A 20,000-nucleotide genomic window follows, 5' to 3' on the forward strand; every position below is an offset into this window, starting at 1 on the left:
TTTGTTTACTTCATTAAGAAATGAAAATAACATAAAAGATTGATTTGTTTTCAGTCAGAGAAACAGTAAGTCAATTAATTTCATCAATAAATCATCTAAGCAGTCAGTGTTGCCAAAAGAAAAATCAAATCGAACTGATTCATTGAATCGATTCAAATGAACGGATTCATGGAAATTATTTTAATATCTCAACTCTTTTAGCATTTTAAATTCAGAGACACTAATATATTAAAAATAAACAAAATTTAAATTAAAATGATTAAATTAGATATTCACAGTATGAAATAAAAAAAAAAAATATATATATATATATATATATTGAAGTTGTAAATAAAACAAGTTAGAGTACATTATTTTACAATAAAATACCATTTCAGTCTTAATACATTCAAATTTCATGTTTAATTAAATGTGTTACTTGCTGTTTATTAAAATAAAAATAAATAAAAATATCTATTATTAATTCATCAAATTTTATTTATTAATTTTTGTTATTTTTATTATTTTATGATTATTTTGAATTATCATTGCATGTATAAAATGTACTATAGAAATAAACTAGCCTTGCCTTGACAAATATTGAATCAGTATTATTTTAGCATCATTGATATAGTTTCTGTTAATATATATATATATTAATATATATTTTGTGCTTTCAATTTTATGTTTATTCTGTTTTTAATTTTAGGTTTTTGTCCATTTAAAAAAAAAAATCTGTTATTACGTTTTATGAATATATTTAGTTTTAGTAATTGTAGTACATCAAGTTAAAACAAAAATGAGACATATCTTGGCAACTAGCTTTTTTTTTCTATATTATATTATAATTTATATATATATATTATATAGTTTTTTATATTTATTTATTTATTTTTTATTTATTATATTATTATTATATTATATTATTATATATAATATAATTATATTATATATATATTTTATAAATATTCATAATTTTTTTATAAGTGTAGCTTTTTTATATTTTATTTTATTTTATTTCAAGTAACAAACTGTTTTCTTAAGGTTTTAGTTTGAGTGAACTATAATAACCCTGTACTGAATACACTGTAAATATTTGACATATCATCCACCACGTGGTTAAAGACTTTGACTCACGGCTTCAAACCCTCAGCGTTCTCCATCCGCAGCATGTAAAGTCTCCCGGCGTGTGAGGCTGAGCTGATGTGGTGTTTTCTGCGCAGATATCGATGAGTGTGCGGAGGGGAGGCACTACTGCCGTGAGAACACACAGTGTGTGAACACCGCCGGCTCCTTCATGTGCATCTGCCACACCGGATTCATCCGCATCGACGACTTCTCCTGTACAGGTGAGAAACACAGACTCCCTTCAGTCACTTTCACTTTCATACAGCTGCTGCTTAACATCTGAGACTCCATTCACATTAACAGCGCGAGAAAGAAACCATGATGACAGGATCGCAGTAAATCTGGCTTTTTCTCATTGAGATGAAGCACTTCAGCCAGCATGCTGCAGTAAAGGCCTGGTCTGTTTCATATTTGTGCTATTTTAGGCTTCTAATTACATGAATCTAGCTGATGTATTAGATACACACTGATAATTATCATAGCACAGAGACTCGGCCAATCACAGGACAGAGAGTCGAGACAGAGCAAAACAGTTGTAAATATCTTATGCAGTGTTGCTTCTGTAGTTAATTTATGTCATTTTAACTGTAAAAGTAGACAGAATTAAGTTGGTATGTCATTGCACATAAATGTTGACTCTAAATGCTGGCTGTCAATCAAAAACAAATCAATATAAATACATTAAACCTTGCAGTATTATTTCTAGCAGCTCCTCGCAGGTCGTCACAGGTATCTAGCCAAAAGAAAACAGCATTAAATGCTGACATAGAGGATGTGCTTTCCTGGCGTTTTAGCTGCTGAAGCAGCGTATCTGAACCCCACGAGTCAACTTCCTGCTACCAGTCACTTCATATTTCCAGTGTCAATATGGATATTGGAAGTGTTTACTGTTGCTCCTCCACTAATTGCCCAGCAGTTATAGAAAGTGTGCGGTTTCAGACGTCATATATCACTGCACTTTATGGATTATTGGGACTGCGGCTATGAAACAGGATGTAAATAACCAGGAGAGTGTTTTGACTTCCTGTTAGTAATAAGTTGAGCTAATACAAGAAACCAGCCAATTAGGTTCATTCAAGCACAGCGGCTCTCAGTTTTACTTTCTAAAGGAGCGATAAAAAAATAAAAATAAAAAAAACTAAGATAAAACCCAGGAGGTGTTTGCCACAGATAAATGTCTTTATTATGACAGTCTGGGTTCATCTTGGTGCAACATGAAGTGCTCTGTGTCCTTCAAGGTTTTCAACAGTCTTTTAAAAAGAAAATTCCTTTTCTGGCAATGAAATATCAACACGTTAACATCATAGCAACCACCTACAACACTCTAGCCATGATATAGCAACATGTTATCACCCTAGCAACCACCCAGAACACTCTAACAACAATATTGCAACACGTTAACGCCCTAGCAATCATCCAGAACACCTTAGCAATGATATAGCAACACCTTAATGTCCTAGCAACCCCCCACCCCCAGAACACTCTAGCAATGAAATAGCAACATGTTAACACCCTAGCAACCCCCATTAATGTCCTAGCAACCACCCAGAACACCTAACAACAATATAGTAACACATTAACACCCTAGAAACCACCCAGAACAACTTAGCAATGATATAGAAACATGTTACCACCCTAGCAACCCCCAAAACACACTAACAACAATATTGCAACACGTTAACAATCTAGCAACCACCCTGAACACCCTAACAATGATGTATCATGTTATCTCCCCAGCAACACCCTATCAATGCCCTAGCAATCACCCAGAACACCCTAACAACAATATTGCAACGTTAACACTCCACACAACCACACAAAACACCTAAGCAATACCTTAATATCCTAGCAACCACCAAGAACACCCTAGAAACAATACAGCAACATGTTACCACCCTAACAACCCCTATCAATACTAAACAACCACACATATCACCCTAATAAAGATACAGTAACACAAAAAACCCCTTGCAACCACCCAGAACACCCTTGCAACAATAGAGTGACACATTAACACACTAGGAACCACCCAGAACACACAAGCAAATATATAGCAACATGTTACCACCCTAGCAACCCCGGAGAACACCCTAACATCAATATTGCAACACATTAACACTCTAGCAACCACCCCTAACAACAGTACTGCAACATGTTAATGCCCTAGCAACCACCCAGAACACTCTAGCAATGATATAGGCACATGTTAACACCCTAGCAACTCCCATCAATGACCTAGCAACCACCCAGAACACCTAACAACAATATAGTGACGCATGAACACCCTAGAAAACAACCAGAACAACTTAGCAATGATATAGCAACATGTTTCCATCCTAGCAACCCAGCAGAACATCCTAACAATGATATAGCAAAATGTTACCACCCTAGCAACCCCATCAATGCCCTAGCAACCACCCAGAACACCCTAACAACAATGCAACACATTAACACCCTAGAAGTCACCCAGAATATACAAGCAATAATATAGCGACACGGTGTGGTAGCAACTTTACCACTCTAGCAACCCCATCAATGCCCTAGCAACCACCCTGAACACCCTAACAACAATAATGCAACACATTGACACACATTCAACCACCCAGAACACCTTAGCAATGACACAGCACCAGGTTAACACCCTAGCAACCAGATAAATGTCTTTATTATGATAGTATAGTTATGGTAGTTTTTATTGATTATAGTGCACCATATTTCTCTCCTCTGTAGAGTTATTGATTGAGTTGTGCGTCTGCGGTAGAAAGTGTCCCAAAGCACCTCACCAAAACTGATAAACACTTTTAACGCTTAATTCCTTGCATCCCCCCAGAGATGAATATGAGAGTACTGATGGATTACATTCTTTTGCACGGATCGATATTAAAACGTCTGTGAGCTACAAGAGCCCAGCATTCCCAGAATCCATCAGTTCGTGTGATTAAGTCGACTCCCCACTGTAATGACACAGTCAGATTCTCTTGTCACAGTTAAGAGTTTGTCAGCCTCACGTCAACTTATCGAGATGGAGCTGTACAGCCATAATCACAGTCTCTGTGTGCGCCGGGATACAAAACCCCTCGACGGTCCGGCATTAGCTGTTGCTTATGAAAAGAAAATGAACAATAAGCTTACAGAAGCACTGAGAATAAATGCTTTTAATTGCAGGAAGTTGTTAACCCTGAAATCTCTGTATGAAAATGGAAATGTTCATTGAGTCAGAGCAGTGGTGCAGTGCTTGTGCTCACACTTTCTAAATGTGTTTTTGCGCTCTGCATGTCACTTTGGCTCAACCAGCGGTGTCACTTTGAGACGGGACTGCCTTGTTTCCCTGAAAAAATGATTGATGAGTACTGTTTGGGAAACCTGCTTGGAAACGTCATGACAGTCACACTAGTAGTGACATAGTGATGTACTAACAACCACTCAGAATACCTTAGCAATTATATAGCAACATGTTACCACCCTAGCAACCACCCAGAACACCCTAACAACGATATAGCAACACGTTAACACCCTAGCAACCACCCAGAACACCCTAACAATGATATAGCAACACGTTAACACCCTAGCAACCACCCAGAACACCCTAACAATGATATAGCAACACGTTAACACCCTAACAACCACACAAAACATACTAGCAATGATATAGCAACATGTTAACACCCTAACAACCACACAAAACATACTAGCAATGATATAGCAACATGTTAACACCCCTAACAACGATATAGCAACACGTTAACACCCTAGCAACCACCCAGAACACCCTAACAATGATATAGCAACATGTTAACACCCTAACAACCACACAAAACATACTAGCAATGATATAGCAACATGTTAACACCCTAACAACCACACAAAACATACTAGCAATGATATAGCAACATGTTAACACCCTAACAACCACACAAAACATACTAGCAATGATATAGCAACATGTTAACACCCTAACAACCACCCAGAACACCCTAACAATGATATAGCAACATATTAACACCCTAACAACCACACAAAACATACTAGCAATGATATAGCAACATGTTAACACCCTAACAACCACACAAAACATACTAGCAATGATATAGCAACATGTTAACACCCTAACAACGATATAGCAACACGTTAACACCCTAGCAACCACCCAGAACACCCTAACAATGATATAGCAACACGTTAACACCCTAACAACCACACAAAACATACTAGCAATGATATAGCAACATGTTAACACCCTAACAACCACACAAAACATACTAGCAATGATATAGCAACATGTTAACACCCTAACAACCACCCAGAACACCCTAACAATGATATAGCAACATGTTAAACTCACTCTCTTACTCACTCACATACTAGCAATGATATAGCAACATGTTAACACCCTAACAACCACACAAAACATACTAGCAATGATATAGCAACACGTTAACACCCTAACAAGGATATAGCAACACGTTAATACCCTAGCAACCACCCAGAACACCCTAACAATGATATAGCAACACGTCAACACCCTAGCAACCACCCAGAACACCCTAACAATGATATAGCAAAACGTTAAAACCCTAACAACCACACAAAACATACTAGCAATGATATAGCAACATATTAATAAAGACAACAATCTAGTAACAGTATCAGAACACACTTTCAACCTAGAAACTGCATATAAATTATCTAACAACCACCCAAAACAACTAACAACATTTCAACACATTTACACCCTAGCAACTGCATATAAACCCTCAGAACATCATAACACCCTGGTAACCCCATAGCAATACCCTAGCAACCATCCAGAGCACCTAACAACAATATGGCAACATATTTAAACCATAGCAACTGCATATAAGTGACCTAACAACCACCCAAAACACCCTACCAACAATATAGCAAGACAATAATGCTCTAGTAATCACCAACATCACCATAGCAGCAACACTACAACACATTTACACCCTAGCAACTGCATATAAATAACATAGCAACCCCTCAGAACATCATAACACCCTGGTAACCCCATAGCTATACCCTAGAAACCATCCAGAACACCTAACAACAATATGGCAACATATTTACACCATAGCAACTGCATATAAGTGACCTAACAACCACCCAAAACACCCTACCAACAATGTAGCAAGGCAATAATGCTCTAGTAATCACCAAAATCACCATAGCAGCAACACTACAACACATTTACACCCTAGCAACTGCATATAAATAACATAGCAACCCCCTCAGAACATCATAACACCTTGGTAACCCCATAGCAATACCTTGCAACCATCCAGAACACCTAACAACAATATGGCAACATATTTACACCATAGAAACTGCATATAAGTTACCTAACAACCACCCAAAACACCCTACCAACAATGTAGCAAGACAATAATGCTCTAGTAATCACCAACATCACCATAGCAGCAACACTACAACACATTTACACCCTAGCAACTGCATATAAATAACATAGCAACCCCTCAGAACATCATAACACCCTGGTAACCCCATAGCAATACCCTAGCAACCATCCAGAGCACCTAACAACAATATGGCAACATATTTACACCATAGCAACTGCATATAAGTGACCTAACAACCACCCAAAACACCCTACCAACAATGTAGCAAGACAATAATGCTCTAGTAATCACCAACATCACCATAGCAGCAACACTACAACACATTTACACCCTAGCAACTGCATATAAATAACATAGCAACCCCTCAGGAACATCATAACACCCTGGTAACCCCATAGCAATACCCTAGCAACCATCCAGAGCACCTAACAACAATATGGCAACATATTTACACCATAGCAAACTGCATATAAGTGACCTACAACAACCACCCAAAACACCCTACCAACAATGTAGCAAGACAATAATGCTCTAGTAATCACCAACATCACCATAGCAGCAACACTACAACACATTTACACCCTAGCAACTGCATATAAATAACATAGCAACCCCCTCAGAACATCATAACACCCTGGTAACCCCATAGCAATACCTTGCAACCATCCAGAACACCTAACAACAATATGGCAACATATTTACACCATAGCAACTGCATATAAGTGACCTAACAACCACCTAAACACCCTACCAACAATGTAGCAAGACAATAATGCTCTAGTAATCACCAAAATCACCATAGCAGCAACACTACAACACATTTACACCCTAGCAACTGCATATAATGACCTAACAACCAGCCAGAACACCCTAGGAACAATATAGCAACACACTAACACACTATCAACCACACATAACACTGTAGCAATGATAAAACAGCACAAAGCACCCTAGTAACCACCCAGATCACCCTAAACAATATAGCAACACAGTAACTACTCTGAACATCCTTCATTGGGCAGTGAGCAAATCCAAGGTTGTGGGTTGGATTCTCTGGGAACGTATGGACTATGTACCTTGAATACATCGTAAACCATTTCAGATAAAAACATCTGCCAAATGCATCAGTGTAATTGAACAAGTAATGACCCCGTCTGACATTGGCAGGACAAACAGAAAGTAGCGCCCCCAAATCACAGCATTGCTAATACGGCTGCATCGGGCCGCTCAAGCAAACTGATTGCAGCTTTATTTGATGCCTGAAAATAAAAGACTATTTTCCAGAGTTTTGTGTTGCTGGGGTGTTTCATTATGTAAAAAGCTGCTTTGGAAGATATTCTGAGTCTGTATTGGTTTCTCCGTCCTTGCGGATTCTATTGTTTCAAAGCAAAGCCAGGCTCCGCTCCGCTCTGCCAACTTCTCCTCTGCTCATCCCAGAGCTACTTTAATTTCATCCCCCTCTTTTTGAGCTCCACTTCATGAAAAACGAGAACAAAAACCCTCTCCCAATGTGCGCCAGCCGAACATAATAAAAAGGCGCCCATACGTTGCCCCGAAAGCACCCAACTTTTAATGAGACGGAGCCCCTGTCATGCCTCAAACGCAGAACATCTTGTGTGTCGCGGCTTTTGAGGAGAGAGCGAAATGATGTTCTACGCCACTTCCTCGTAATAATGCCACAGGTGCTGTAATTAATAGCTCCGGATCTTCTGTTTGCTTAAGACGGAAACCCAGAGAGGTTTTCCTCGTCCTCCACGCAAACACACGGCTGATCCAGACCTGCGTCGACCCCGCGAGCGCTAAAGAAACACTTGCTCTCTTTCTCCGTAGAGAAGGTAATTAGTTGTGAAATGCCAAGCGCAGCAGTTTGTTCCTGGAAAAGCTATATTGCTAAATGTTTGATTGGTCGTGTGCAGATGGCCGCTGGCTTCATGACTGAGCGTGCAGTTCTGAGCTGGAGTTCTACTGTGTAGCCGGTGAGCATCGAAAAGAACATTCATGCAAAGAAAGCTACATTTATGCAATTGGCAGATGCTTTTTATCCATTGCATTTAGTTCATGCATGGTGTCAAATGTGTCTCTTTCATTGAGACTTTCAGGAGAATTAATGATAATCTGTTGCAAAAAAAGATAAATTTACCTGAGAAGCAAAATTGCTTGATATAAAGTCTGCATGGGGTCAGAAAGATACAGTCGCTTTCTCTTTGAATTAAGTTTAAATCTTTTGACCCCACTGGTAGATATTTTCTTCTTGTTTTAAGTATAAACTCACTTTTTAATTGAAAACAAGACTTAATATCTTCAGTCATTTTGCTCAAGTAAATGTATTGATTTAAGAAAGTTCAGATATTTTACTGAAAAGCAAGACAAAAATCCTGAGTAAGAAAGTTCATCTTTGCATTGAACATCAAACAAAGGGACATTTACTTGAAATGACAGAATATGAAGCTTTATTTTGTGAAAAATGTATCAAAATCAAGTGACTTTATGCTTAAATGAGAACAAATGGGGTCAGAAAAAATAATTTAATTTCTCTGACCCCACTGATGTATATTTTGTCTTGTTTTAAGCAAAAGCTTACTTCATTTTTATACATGTTTCAGAAAAAATAAACATATTTTAATTTTAATAATATGATTAAATTAAAAGTTCTGTTCTGCTTAATGTCAGCAATGTTTCATTTCCAGTTAGATATATATATTTTAAAACATTGTTACTTTTGGCAAACGCACTCCTCACTGCAGTTTATGTATGCTTAAAACAAGAGTAGTACATTTTACAAAAATACTATTGCAGGTTTTCTACTTTAAAATGTCATGTTCAATGCGTTACTTACTGTTTCTTTGTAACTCTTCCTAGCAATTGTCTCTACAACAAATATCTACAACATACAGTGAGAAAATGATCACTTTTTCACCCTCGTGTGTTTGGGGACCTCGAGTGTTTCCAGTGCACCTGACCATTAGCCCCATCATCTCTCTCTCTGTTATTAGTCTTTCCTGGGGTGTGTAAGAAAGGTGTTATCTGAGATACCAGAATTGTCTGACTCCACGCCGCGAGCGCTGTGTGTGTGTGTGTGTGTGTGTGTGTGGCCCATTCTTCACCGTCACGGATTAGATAGGACCGACTGAGTGAGGCCGCTGGCGGTGCTGTATTCTCCGTCCTGTATCTCACCTCATACACATCTGACTCCTGGATTCTGTTCATCTCCCTCCGAGGAGTCATGGACGGAGGTCTGCCGTTTTGTCAGGGCAGCAGCAGTGGGATTATGGGAAATGAAAACCGTCATTTTAGAGTTTGAGAGCCGAGCTGCATCGGCCGTGACTTCCTCTTTTGATCGGACGACTTTCATTCAGACCCAAATTTCAGAAGCTTTCAGGTGAATATAAACTGGCACAACTTGTAGTCGGAGGAGAATCTTAATAATTGAACGTTCTGCTGCTTTGACGAGGTTAAATGAAGGTTAACAATGACTAAGACTAGCTGAGAGGACGCCGCAAATCATAAAGTTTTATTCAACATGCTGCGCTGTATATAAATATGTTGTACATTTTGGTAGATATTTAAACTTGTTTTATTACTTGTTGTCTCTGACCCCTTTGGCGAATGCATAAATATAGTTTTTGTTTTTTATTTTTATTGTTAGAGAAAGAAAAAAAGAATTAGTTTTAATTGGGGTAAGTGTAAAAAATTGAATTCCAGATATATTCTCTGAAATATATTATCTGAAAACAATACATCTTAGAGAACTTTTATTCTCAAGTTAATGTGTCTGTTTTTAAGGGACGTTTATCATGTGCTGTGTTTTGTTGCTATTTTAGTATTATTTATTGTAGTTTTTCTCAAAAAAAAAAAAAAAATTCCTTTTTATTTTGGTGTTAGTTTTATTTAACTTGGTATTTTTAATAATTTTCTTTTGTGTTTTTGTAGTATATATATGTATATATATATATATATATATATATATATATATATATATAAAACATTTGTTTTTATTTCTATTTCAGTTTTAAATAATTTTGTTTTGTGTGTTTGCCATTTTTATTCTTTTATTATTTCTAAATAGTTTAAATGTATTTTTATGTCAGTTGTAGTTTTTATTTCTGTTAGTGATGTTGAAGTAGCAGATTTCGTAACTAGTGTAACCAGGAGAACTTCGTTGTTTGTCCAGCACAAGCGCAGGACAAACCGTAAGATGATTTGCTGCTTCAGCTCCATGTGAAGAGCTGAGTGTATCTCCAGAGCTCAGTCTTTCTTCGCAGGTCTCTGCGTGAGGCTTTTCAGTGTGTTTCTGAGGTGACATCAGTAATTGTGAGTCTGTAGTTCTTGTTTTGTGTTCATGCATCAGCTGCGTTCAGCCCCCCGCTGGAGCGGCGCATTTAAAACACCGATCACGTCACTTCTGTGCGCGACACAACGCACGAGACGACTTCAGTCGATGCACACCACATACAGTAAAGCTCACGTTTTGCTGCCGATTACACCGCCTGATGAATGAAATCCAATACATTTCCTAATTCAGATTTCAAGGTCACTAGAATCTGGAATTATGTCTGGTGACTAAAGAAGATGAAAACATGATCCAGATGTTTTCTGCTGCATCTGTCTGTGTTTTACTGAATCACAAGGAAATTTTGTTCTTTGACATTAAATGGAGTATTTGAACATGAATTTCTACTCCTTTGCTGATTGTAAGGTATATTTTAAATACTTTAATATTAATACTACTACTAATAATAATAACAATAATGATAATAATTTTAATAAGTGCATTAAAGCTGAAACATATATAATTTGAAAAAGTCAGTTTTCTTCATGTGTCTTGGGAAAGAAATGAAGGCTGGATAAAATAGAAGTTATGAGTTGTGTTGCATTCAGTTATTTATTTATATTTAATTACTGATTTAATTTTTCTTTATTAATTTAAAAAATGTGCACAAATAAATAATTACAAATGGCACCCTTTTCATACTGGAAAAATAAATGAAAAACTAAAAATGCAAGAATAAAATAAAAATGAATCAATAAAAATTGCATCTAAAAAAAATCTAAAAAAGAAAAGAAAGGTAAAAAATAAAAATTAAAAATGAAAAATAAATGAAGGAATAAATGAATAATGTATTGCTGTAAAAATTTAAAAATATGCAAATAAATAAATAAAATTGCCATCCTATTCATACAGTCCCTGTATGTATGTATGTATATATATATATATATATCTGTAAAATTACCTGTATATTTTATTAAATATATTTATAAATAAATATATAATACAATTTCCTACGAAGCTAAATATTGTAAGATATTATAAGACTTATTTTCAGAGATTATATCTTGAATTTAGTTTATTTTTTATGTATTTTGGCAAATGCATAAATTTCACTACAGTTTATTAGATTTTTACATTAAACAAGAAAAAACAACAACAACTCTTTGCCAAAAGGGTAAATCAAACAAGTTAAATTCAAGATATATTCTCTGAAATATATTATCAGACAACAACAAACCTCACAAAACTTTCATTTTCAAGTGAATGTTTACATGTTTGTTATCTTATTATATTAATACTTTGGTAAATATATTTTCAGCTATTAATTGAATTTTATTTTTATTTATTTTTCTGTCTTTTTGTTACATAATTTTGTCGTTTGTATTTTTTTTATTTCTAAATAGTTTTAATTAAGTTTTAATTTAGTACTTAAAGTTATTTCAGTTAGTTGCCAATGCAAGATCGCTAATTTTCATTTAGTTTAAGTTTTTCATTTAAATATTTGATATTATTTGGGCTTTATTCAGAAAGTTACAGTATGTTTTTAAAGTGGTGTATCTCTATTTATGATATGACCCTTAAATGAATGTAAAGCAGGCATACGGGATGTGGTTTATTTTTTATCAGTTCTTGGCTCTGGTGAATATAGTAATGATGGGAGATGTTGGCGGCCTGCTTTGAAATGAAGCCAGTGTTCATTTCCCTCTGATTCTATACTAATCACAGGACTTATGACAGCTCTGAAGGCATTTTATGTAATAAAAATATAATTTTCATTCACAGCTGCAAAGTGCTTTCACACGGTCTCTCTCTCTCTCTTTTTCTTTCTCTGTTTCTATGTGCTTTTTCTATGTGTCGTGTGAAAATGCATATAGAGTCATATTGTCACCAGTAGTTTTAGTGCAATAGAAACGATTATATTTTGTTCAGATAACTTGGGTTTGAGTGTAAAAATGTGCAGTACTCAATGAAAGCCTTTAAATCACAGGCACACGCTGTAATTATTTCCTCATTTGTGTTTATTTCCACTGGGAGATTTTATGACATCTTAAGAGATGAATGTATCCCACAATCCCTCATGAAAAGATCTCAGGTCAACTGGGAAAATCACATCTACAGCTTTTTTCAAGTGTGAATGAGATACTATTACAGTTTTTTAAATTCATATTTTAATTTAGTTTTTATTTTTATACTTTCTGTTTTCATTTAAAGTTTAAATTTTTGTTTTTTTTGTTTTGTTTTTTTTTTATTTTTTTTTTTTTTTTATTTATATTTTTAGTTTTTTTTTTTTTTATTTGATTTATTTTATTACATGCACAAGTTAAATTCAATGTTGACTTCAAAACTATATTAAATTAAATTAGGGTTTTTATATTTTATTTTAATTCTAGTTAAAGTTTATTTGTGTTTTTGTCAATTTTATTTATTCATGTTTTCATAATTATTTATTTCAATTTTTTTAAATACAATTTTATTAATTTTTAATTATAATTGTTTTAGTACATCAAGTTAAACTAAATGAAAATGTGAAACATTGCCTTTGCAACAAGGTGAAATAAAATAAGTTTACAGTTTTTTATATTTTATTTCAGACAAATTTTATTTCATTTTAAGCAACAATTTTTAATGTTTTGTGGTTTATTTTATCATACATATTAGCATCATTGAAATAATACAGGTTTTATTCATATTTTATATATTTTTTATTCTTTTTTATATTTTTATTTTTCATGTTTTTAATTTTATTTCTTAGTTTGTTTAATGTCAATAATTTATATTTCAGTTTAACTTTTTTTAGTACATCAACTTAAACTACATAAAATAAATGAATTAAATAAGGTTTAAGGCTTTTATATTTTATTTCAGTTTAATTTTATTTTATTTCAAGTCATGAGGTTTTTTTTTTTTTTATAGTTAATATAATGTTATGTTATGTAATATATTTTATTTTTTATTTGGTATTGTTTTTTTTATTATTTAATGAAAAATGCCTGATTTTAATGACCTGACTTTATCCGTGAGGTACTGATTGGATGGTGAAAAGTATCTCTATATAAAGATGGCATGAAGTGAAAAAGAAACACACCTGATTGTCCTGAGTGCTGACAGAATGAAAGTACTTCACTCTGTTGTTGACTCACAGTGTCTGTGGTTTCTGTCTGTAGAACATGATGAGTGTGCGTCCGGTCAGCACAGCTGCGATGAGAACGCTCTGTGTTTCAACACCGTCGGCGGCCACAGCTGCTCCTGCAAACCCGGATACACTGGCAACGGCACGGACTGCAGAGGTGAGCCCCACATACGTCTGCTGTCCCACTCGTCCCCTGACCTGTCACCTGACACATCCCCTGACTCATCCTCTGACTCATCCCCTGACTTGTCCCCTGACCTGTCTCCTGACCTGCCCCTAACCTGTCCCCTGACTCGTCCCCTGACCCGTCTCCTGACTCGTCCCCTGACCCGTCTCCTGACTCATCCCCTGAGCCGTCTCCTGACCTGTCCCCTGACCAGACTCCTGACTTGTCCCCTGACCCGCCTCCTGACTCGTCCCCTGACCTGTAACCTGTACGTCTGCTGTCCCACTCGTCCCCTCGTCCCCTGACCTGTCTCCTGACCTGCCCCTAACCTGTCCCCTGACTCGTCCCCTGACCCGTCTCCTGACTCGTCCCCTGACCAGACTCCTGGACTTGTCCCCTGACCTGCCCCTAACCTGATCCCCTGACTCGTCCCCTGACCCGTCTCCTGACTCGTCCCCTGAAAAGAGCTCAGGTCAGCTGGAAAAATCACATCTACAGCTTTCTGCTCATGCAGTGCTATTTCAGTGTTAATGAGATACTCAGGTCCCCTGACCTGACCTGTCTCCTGACTCATCCCCTGACCCATCCCCTGACCTGTCCCCCGACCCATCCCCTGACATGTTTCCTGACTCATCCCCTGACCTGTCACCTGACTCATCCCCTGACCTGTCACCTGACTCATCCCCTGACCTGTCCCCTGACCCATCCCCTGACCTGTTTCCTGACTCATCCCCTGACCTGTCACCTGACTCATCCCCTGACCTGTCCCCTGACCCATCCCCTGACCTGTTTCCTGACTCATCCCCTGACCTGTCACCTGACTCATCCCCTGACCTGTCACCTGACTCGTCCCCTGACCTGTCCCCTGACCTGCCCCTAACCTGTCCCCTAACTCATCCCCTGAGCCGTCTCCTGACCTGTCCCCTGACCAGACTCCTGACTCGTCCCCTGACCCGTCATCTGACTCATCCCCTGACTCGTCCCCTGACCCGTCTCCTGACTCGTCCCCTGAAAAGAGCTCAGGTCAGCTGGAAAAATCACATCTACAGCTTTCTGCTCATGCAGTGCTATTTCAGTGTTAATGAGATACTCAGGTCCCCTGACCTGACCTGTCTCCTGACTCATCCCCAGACCCATCCCCTGACCTGTCCCGTCGACCCACCCCTGATCTGGTTTCCTGACTCATCCCCTGACCTGTCACCTGACTCATCCCCTGACCTGTCACCTGACTCATCCCCTGACCTGTCTCCTGAGCTGTCCCCTGACTCATCCCCTGACCTGTCACCTGACACATTCCCTGACTTGTCCCCTGACCTGTCCCCTGACCTGTCACCTGACCTGTCATCTGACACACTCTCTGACTTGTCCCCTGACCTGTCCCCTGACTCGTCTCCTGACCCGTCACCTGACACACTCTCTGACTTGTCCCCTGACCCGTCCCCTGACCTGTCATCTGACTCATCCCCTGACTTGTCCCCTGACTCATCCCCTGACCTGTCACCTGACACACTCTCTGACTTGTCCCCTGACCTGTCCCCTGACTCATCTCCTGACCCGTCCCCTGACCTGTCACCTGACTCATCCCCTGATGTGTCCCCTGACCTGTCCCCTGACTCGTCCCCCTGACCTGTCTCCTGACTCATCCCCTGACCTGTCCCCTGACTCGTCCCCCTGACCTGTCTCCTGACTCATCCCCTGACCTGTCCCCTGACTCGTCCCCCTGACCTGTCTCCTGACTCATCCCCTGACCTGTCCCCTGACTCGTCTCCTGACCTGTCACCTGACTCATCCCCTGACCCGTCCCCTGACCTGTCTCCTGAACCGTCCCCTGACTCGTCCCCTGACCCATCCCCTGACCCATCCCCTGACCCGCCCCCTGACTTGTCCCCTGACCCGTCTCCTGACTCATCCCCTGACACGTCTGTCCTCTCTCTGACCCGCAGCGCTCTGTGACGGACGCTGTCTGAACGGCGGCTCCTGTGCATCTCCCAACATCTGCGTGTGTCCACAGGGCTTCAGCGGGCAGAACTGCGAGATGGGTAAGAGCCTCTCTCTGATCTCAAATGCCTCTCTCAGCTCCTCCAGCCCCTCTGAGGACTTTACGGCTCGCTGAGAACAAAGCCTGAGTGTGGAGATCGCCGTTTAGAAGAAGAGTGCTTGATTGTGGCCTGTGGGAGTAGACGACACAACTCACATCTTCAACTATATCATAGAAACATCACAATATACTTATAAAGTCAACAAGAAGTGCTCTCTATATATTCAAAATAACATAAAATAATAATAATTATTATTAATAATGATAATCATATATTAAGATATAAATATTATTAATATTAAGAAATAAATAAAAATATTATATAATTTAATAAATATTATATAATAATATGGATTTATTATATATAAATATAATATATAAATGTACAATATATAAATATTAATTGTATTATATAAGATAAAACACCAACATGCCAGAAAAAAAAAAAAAAACAAAAAAACAAAAAACAGAATCACTGAGTTGGAAAAAGGGTCACCCCCTTCTTAAAAATGTCTTGTAAACTCAATCAGGTGCAGCTCATCACATTCTCAATGGCACACAAAACCATTTGACTTTCAGCTGTGATCATCTTTGATCATTTTTATCAGCTCAGCAAGAAAAGAGCTTTCCTGGAGCATTTCTTGGTAGAGCAACTGAAGCAAACAATCAGCTATGAGTGACAAGACACTGTCAAAAGATCTCCGAGATAAAGTTGTGGACATGCATAGGTCAGGAGATGGAGACAAAAACATTTCAAATGCTTTATCAATGCCTAGAAGAACAGTGAAGTCTATTATTAAGAAGTGGAAGGTATTTGGTTCGACACAGAGCCTCCCTGATCAGGACATCGCTCCAAACTGATGAAAGAGCTGGAGGAAACTGATCAAAAAGACGACAGAGAGCAACAGCCACTCTGAACAGCTGCAGGAGTTTATGACAAAGAGTGCTCATTGTGTGCATGTGAAAATATCACAAATTCTCCACAAATGTGGCCTGAATGGAAAAAAGCTGCTTCTCAAGAAAGGCCACATGCAGTCAGACTGAGCTTTGCCAAAACACCCCTTGAAGATTCTGAGGCAGATGAAACTAAAAATTAGTTATTTGGCCTTGACGCCAAACAATATGTCTGTCAGAAATCCAATCCAGCTCAGGATCCAGATAACAGCATTCCTGTAGTAAAGCATGGAGGTGGTGATGTAATGTTATGAGCTGTTTCTCTGCAGCAGGGACTGGAGCATGAGTCAGGATAGAAGGAAAAATGGATGGGACAAAATACAGTCAAATTCTTGAGGAAAATCTGCTGCCCACTGCCAGAAAGGAGGTTTACCTTCAAGCGTGACAGTGACTCAAAGCACACAGCAGAACTGAGCACACAGTGGTTGAAGAAGAAAAGGGTGAATGTCCTTGCATGGCCTCATCAGAGTCCAGACTTAAACTGAAAATCTGTGGAAGGACTTGAAGACTGCAGTCCACAAACACTCACCATCAGACTGAACTGAACTTGAGCAGTTCTGCAGAGAAGAGAGGGCAAATATTACAAAGTCAAGATGTGCAAAGTTAGTAGAGACAAATTCCAAAAGACTAAAGGCTCTAATAAAAAAAAATATATATATATATATATATATATATATACAGTACAGGTCAAAAGTTTGGAAACATTACTATTTTTAATGTTTTTGAAAGAAGTCTCTTCTGCTCATCAAGCCTGCATTTATTTGATCAAAAATACAGAAAAAAAAATGTAATATTGTTATATATTATTACAATTTAAATAATTGTTTTTAAATATTATTATACTTTAAATTATCATTTATTTCTGTGATGCAAAGCTGAATTTTTAGGATCATTATCACATGATCCTTTAGAAATCATTCTAATATGATGATTCATTATCAAAGTTGGAAACAGTTCTGCTGCTTAATATTTTTTCAGAACATGTGATACTTTTTTAGGATACTTTGATGAATAAAAAGTAAAAAAAAAAGAAGATAAGTTTTTTAAAATATAAATATTTTGTAATAACAATATACACTACTGGTCAGTAATTTGGGGTCAGTATTTTTTTTTGTTCTTTCTTTTTTTTTAAATATTATTAGAATTTTTTTTTATTTTGAATAAATGCAGTTCTTTTTAACCTTTTATTTATCAAATATATTAGACAGCAGAACTGTTTCCAACACTCATAATAAATCAGAATATTAGAATGATTTCTAAATGATCATGTGATAGACTGGATGTTACATGTGACACTGAAGGCTGGAGTAATGATGCTGAAAATTCAGCTTTGCATCACAGGAATAAATTATTTTTTTTAAAGTATATTCAAATAGAAAACTATTATTGTAAGTTGTAATAATATTTCACAATATTACTGTTTTTTCTGTATTTTTGATCAGATAAATGCAGGCTTGATGAGCAGAAGAAACTTCTTTCAAAAACATTAAAAATAGTAATGTTTCCAAACTTTTGACCTGTACTGTATATCTTTCACTTGGATGTTATAAGTAGCACTGAGTAAATACAGCTGGATAAAACAAAAACTGTGTCCGTCTTCATTTCAGGCTGCAAAGCAACAAAATGTTATTATTTTAAAGAAGAGTGATTTTTTTCACCACTGTATATATATATATATAACAATCATATTCTCGATTGGGATGTTGCTTAACATCAACTAAACTTAATCTGTATTATATCTAATAACAAGTTCTTCTTCACTTACACTAGTTTCAGGGCATGTCCTGCTCTGTATTTTCACATTACTCCACGTTACCTTCCCTTCATGTGCTTGTTTTTCTTGTGTTTTTTAAATGATTATATTTCCTACACACATGCTCGTTTGTCTTCATTTAGGACCCGGGCTTTGTTTAGTTTAGTAAATTGAGCATCAATTCCCCTCACAGCAAAAGGGAAACGCGTCCTCCATGTGCGCGTTAATCATTTCTGTGAATCGCAGGCGTCTTTGTTTCTCGTTCTGTTGTTATTGAGCCCCTGGGAAACACCGTCGCTCTCACTCGGAGCCGGTTTTAATGAAAACAGGAGCCATCTCTCAGCGGAAACAGCGTGTCGTGGATCAGCGTTGAGTCTGACGCGTGGGTCATCTCCAGCAGATGCTGCCTGTTTGTGGACGGTTTCGTCCGATGATACGTCCCAAGCCATCGATCCCATAGAAAGAGCAGTTCTGCCAGATCTGCCCTCGCTCTGGCCCTTGATTAAAATCAAAAGGCTTTTCTTTCAGACTATTCTGTTCGTTTTCTCCTGGAGGATACCGGGGGGAATCGAGTGGGATGAGTTTATGGCTTTTTCCACACAGATGTTAGAATCGTATTTAACTATTTCTCTCAGAGCGTTCGAGAGCCCGGAGGCAAAGGTCTTAGAAAGTTCATGCGTTAAAAATCAGAACATAAGAGGCTGTGCTATATTGTTACTTCATACGGCCTCCAATGCTTTATGAAATGGTAGTACATAATTCTCTCTTTTTTTGGGGGAAAAAATATTCATTAAAAAGTTTCAACTATTAAACTAGAAATGCAAATTTTGTCAACAAACTCAATGTTTTGAAAACCTTGATAGAAATAAATGTAAAAAGTCTTTATGATTTAAAGGTTTAAGGTATGGATGGATGAAAGAACGATAGATAGATAGATAGATAGATAGATAGATAGATAGATAGATAGATAGATAGATAGATAGATAGATAGAACGATAGATAGAACGATAGAACGATAGAACGATCGATAGATAGATAGATAGATAGAATGATAGAACGATAGATAGATAGATAGATAGATAGATAGATAGATAGATAGATAGATAGATAGATAGACAGACAGATAGATAGATAGAACGATGGATGGATGGATGTATAGATAGATAGATAGATAGATAGATAGATAGATAGATAGATAGATAGA

General features: G+C 37.5%; 1 pseudogene; it reads left to right on the top strand.

The window, feature by feature from the left end:
* Positions 1 to 20,000, top strand: part of LOC109076503 — a 95,419-nt pseudogene that overhangs the window by 51,453 nt on the left and 23,966 nt on the right.

Source organism: Cyprinus carpio, chromosome A25, assembly GCF_018340385.1.
Source record: "Cyprinus carpio isolate SPL01 chromosome A25, ASM1834038v1, whole genome shotgun sequence".
Taxonomy (NCBI): domain Eukaryota; kingdom Metazoa; phylum Chordata; class Actinopteri; order Cypriniformes; family Cyprinidae; genus Cyprinus; species Cyprinus carpio.